Source organism: Odocoileus virginianus, chromosome 9, assembly GCF_023699985.2.
Source record: "Odocoileus virginianus isolate 20LAN1187 ecotype Illinois chromosome 9, Ovbor_1.2, whole genome shotgun sequence".
Lineage (NCBI taxonomy): Eukaryota > Metazoa > Chordata > Mammalia > Artiodactyla > Cervidae > Odocoileus > Odocoileus virginianus.
This window is the reverse complement of record NC_069682.1, coordinates 68,710,728-68,715,443: the sequence shown is the minus strand read 5'-3', so window position 1 is coordinate 68,715,443 and position 4,716 is coordinate 68,710,728. Positions and strand designations below refer to the sequence as shown.

At 46.2% G+C, this 4,716-nt stretch overlaps 1 long non-coding RNA gene across 1 annotated transcript; it reads right to left on the bottom strand.

The window, feature by feature from the left end:
• Window positions 1-931: 931 nt before the first annotated feature.
• Window positions 932-3,812, bottom strand: LOC110149080 (uncharacterized). Its single transcript, XR_002317339.2, has 3 exons — window positions 3,552-3,812; window positions 2,509-2,670; window positions 932-1,187 (listed from the first exon to the last, which is right to left on the bottom strand). It is a non-coding gene; the product is annotated as an uncharacterized lncRNA (long non-coding RNA).
• Window positions 3,813-4,716: the final 904 nt, after the last annotated feature.

Below are 4,716 nucleotides of genomic sequence, written 5' to 3'. Positions count from 1 at the left end.
TGGGTCTTTGTTGCTGTGTGGACTTTCTCGAGTTGCAGCAAGTGAAGTCTACTCCCTGTGGCTCGTGAGTTCTCATTGCAGTGGCTTCTCTTATTGCAGGACACAAGCTCTAAGCACACCGGCTTCAGTGGTTGCTCCACAGCACGTGGGATATTCTTGCACCAGAGATCAAATCCTGCATTGGCAGGTGGATTCTTAACCAGTGGATCGCCAGGGAAGACCTACATTGTAGAGTTTTCATTCTTGCCATTCTGATAAATAAAAAATGGTGTCTGGTTGTTTTAATTGGTTTTGTCTTGTAACTAGTGACATTGAAGCTCCTATATATCTATATACAATCTGCTATAATAATCTCTTATTTGATTGTCTATTCTATTCATAGTTCATTTTTTTCTAAGAGGTTGGCTGTTTTTCTTACTGATTTGTAGAAATTCTATTTCTATTTCTTTGTCTGTGATAACCATTCCAAGTATTTACTTCTAAGCTCTCATTTATCGTTCAACTTTTTGTGTTTGTCAGTTTTGCTCCTGATGTTGTCACACGTGATCATTTTTTAAAACTCTTTGCACTTTGCTTACCCTGAGGTAAGTCTAATGTTTGTTGAGCATCTACTATATGACAGTCAGTGAGCTAGTCCTTTCACATGTTATCACTCTAATCCTGATAATGAAATTGTCATTGCTGTTATCATTTCCATGTTACAGATGACAAGACTAAGGCTCCGTGGGACAAAGTCATTGCCCAAATCTACAGAACCTGTAATCTATGAATGTAAAGATTTAAACCTGTATCTGCTTGGAACTGAAACACTCTCTCCTTTCGATTGATATTTTATGGGTTTTTGGAGAAACCCCGCACATTCAGACATTTTATTCTTCATCTCACTCCTCATACCTTAGACCACACTCAAAAGAGTCAAGGAAGATGGAAATGCAGAGAAAACCTGGTACATTTATTTATTCACTGATCAATAGGCATTTCCTGTCATGTGCCAAGCTTCACATTGGATGCTGAGAATACATAGATAAAACAGGCCAGATCTCGTCCCCAAAGGATTATTGGTCACAAAACCACATCCTGACCAAGGTGCTTTCATTGTTTTCCAGACTTGCAGGGTGGGGAGGGGGGAAATCCCCAGAGCACACAGACCAGGAAGTCCTAATGTTTTTGACCTGGAAAGGATGAATCTGTAGAAAGAAAATAAAATGGAGCCTCAGCACAAGAACTATTTAAGTGACCCCTATATCTTTCCCACCAAGATGGTCCTTTCACCACCACATCCTAGGTCCCTTGGGATAAGTAGAGAGCATGATGCTGGAATAGTTGAAATAGTGCTGGCCTTTGATGTAGGAATCAAGACAAAATCCAGGCTTTTCACAGACTCTTCTCTGCTGCCCTCTGGTAAAATCAGAGCATTGAGCCAGATTGACACCTATGCATCTTACTAGAGTTTCCTGTGGTTCCAGATAACTCAGCTAATCAGGGTCATAACCATAGCAACATTCTCTGAATACAAACAGTACTTCAAGTCTTAAAAAGCACTTTTACATTTAGTATCGCCATGGATATAATTGCATCCATTTTATAGATGGGAACACTGAGGTCAAGGATGATATAGTCAGTTGCTCATAGTCACACAGTCAGTCAGAGGCAGAGATGATATTAAAAGATAGAACTTTTGCCCCTTGTATCACGCTCCTTCCTCCTGCCTTATTCCAAGAAGCTTTCCTTCCCAGGACCCAGCACAGCCTGTCATAGGTACCTCCTGGGACTTGGCTAGAGAACTCTAAGGGGTGAAGTTCACTGAAGGGAAGAGGATCTGCTTGGGGATTGGGGACGTACTGGCAGATGTCAAGCAACCTTTTTCACATACAAAGGTACCATTAGACTGAGAGCATACTAGGGTCCAGGGGGACATGGAGCTTGCTAGATCTTCTCCACACCTTTCACCGGCAGTACGCATGAATTCCCACACAGACCCCTGCAGCACTTGAAACCATTCAGGCAGTGACTGTCATTCTGGCAGTCGTTTACAGGGTTGGGCCTCTCACAGCGGCCGGTGACCACTGGACACTTACCGGGAGTGACTTTAACTGATGAAAACAGAGTCACAATTCAGAGGCTTCACCCCCTGGGACATCACCCAAATTCCCAACTCCACCTTCACAGCATACATGGAAATTGGCTCTTGCCCAACTTCAGGATCCAATCTGAGGCTGGTGCATGTCCTAAAGGAGACTCCCTCCCACCAGCAGGGCCCCAACCAGTGTCTGACATACGTGTGTCTGATGGACAGACTGATTCATGAACTGACTGGCCTGCTGGCTGACTGATTCACCAACTGGCCTACTGTCTACCTGAGAAAAGAGAGCTGGTACAGGGGGCGGAGGAGCCCTGACTCTATCCCATCCTCCAGCCCAGTTCAGACGAGCCCCTTCCATTTGCCCAAGAAGCATGTCCTCAAGCTCGGACCTCCCTGACCCCCCTTCCAGGACTGGACTTCCTCACCTGGCTTTGACGTGCCTACAGGATCCATGCATTTGATGCCACAAACATCCTGGCAGCATTTCTGCCTCTGCGGACACTGCCAGTCACTGTGGCATTCAGGGGGTTCATATACAAGGCACATCGCAGGGCGTATGAAAGGACAGACTCCAGGTTTACCTATTTCTGAAGGGTAAGAACAAAGGAGGAAGAAGAAGCTGGCACTGAGTCATGATCACAATCCTGCAGAAGGAACCAGGCGAGGAGAGCAAACCTAACCCAAGTAGCTGACCCCAAAGGAATGAAGGGAGCCATTAGGATTCCAGTTTCAAGGCACGCGTGGGACAGCGCCAAGCTCAGCCAAACCCTCAACCAGGAGGGAGTCAATGGGAAAGGAGGTATAGATGGTGGGGTGCCACTAGATCTTTCAAGAGGGAGACTTTGTGGAGTTTGCCAATTTCCCTGGTGTCAATATTCCCACTATTCCTTATTTCAAGCTACCAATGTGACATCAACTACCTCACAGAAGTCTTGAAGATTTCACAATCAGCTATTGCATGTCTGTATAAGTCAGCTCTAGGGAGTGCTGAACAGAGTTCATGGTCAGGTATCCCTGGCCCAGGGCTGGCTGGGAGGCAGAAAGAGAGTGACAGCAAGAGACGCCACTCATTTGAGATTAAACAAAAGAGAACAGATCAACTGAGAAGCAAATAGAAAAAGAGAGTGACCTTAAACAAACAAACAAGCAAAAAAATAAACATTAAGAGAAACAGAGAACAATTTGGAAAATTAAAACAGATAGTGACCAAAATGTGACAGAGAAAAAAAACAACAACAGTAAAGAAGGAGCTATAAAGAAAGAAAAATAAGACATATAGGGGCTTATTTCTGGATGCCCAGAAACTCTCTGAGTTGATGTCGTCAGTGACGTGCTTGAAATTAAGGGCCATAAGCCATTGGAAAGAGGGCTTCAAGGCCAGCCCCTGGGCTAAAAAGAAGAGGTTATTCCCAAGCTGAGCCATTACTGACTCTGGCACCTGGGTATGGCCTGAGAGAGTCCAACTCACTTTTGGGAGCCCCTTCCACAGTCCAGGGCATCAGGAATCCGAAGGCAAATATCACCAGGAAGACGATAAGGCTGCCGGACTTCATCTCGAGGGCAGGTGGGGCGGTGGTGACCAGTGTCAGCTTCACCCTTTATACCCGCCCCAATGGGTGTGCTCTCACCAGCACTGCCCTGAGTTCTCTCAGCTGCTATTTCCTAAGCAGGAAATTCAGGTGAGGACAGTGACCACGCCATCCAGAGTATTGCTGGCTCCTTCCTGCCCTTAGGCAAGAGCATGAGGACCAGAAAGGGGAATGAAGGACTTGGAGGGGGTGGTGTCAGAAAGCCACTCGGGAACACGTGATGGGACCCTGAATCACCCTCCTTTGGGGAGGAGTAGGCGAGGGGCAAAGAGGGCCAAGCAGGACATTACAAAGGAACTTGTGAGAAATCCGGAACCGTCAGCGAGCTGCGGCCTCTCAAAGTGCCATGACTTTCTCACACTCTGGGGCTCTGGAGGATTGCCACATTTGTTACCACATTCCCCAGGGTCACTCCCTTCCCTAAAGGGCAGGTGACATTTCTTTGTTACCACATTCCCCAGGGTCACTCCCTTCCCTAAAGGGCAGGTGACATTTCTCTGGTTCTCTCCTGACTTATTTCCATGTAATATTGCAGTGCCAGTCACACAGAGAATCTTTGCTGAATGACAGGTGGGGGGGTGGGGCGCAGCAAGAAAACCTCTTCGGGGCTTCAGCTTTCCCAGTTGTGAAATGGGGATAACAGTAAGGGACTAGATCATGGAGGGGGAACTTGAGTTGAAAAGGGTGGAAGGAAGTCGAAGGGTGAACACACTACCTCTTAGCAGGATGGAAGTGAGACTGATGCAAAGTCAATCACGTTGGAGCCCTGTTTCCTGAGATGAACCGATGGAGCTCTTCTTAGCAGTCAGTTGAAGAGACAGTAGAAACAGGTGTGTCATTTCATATGCTCAAAAAATCCTCTCACACCCCAGAGCCATCCTCACTGCTCTTGCACGATCATCATGGACATTTATTGTACACTGGCTACATGATGAGAAGTTAAAACGATCCTAATTAGCAAAAGAGAGCCTCTTAAGGTGAAACCAAGGGGAAAAAATGCATGAAATACAGAAAATAGAATGTAGGAGAGGAAACGAAGAGAGT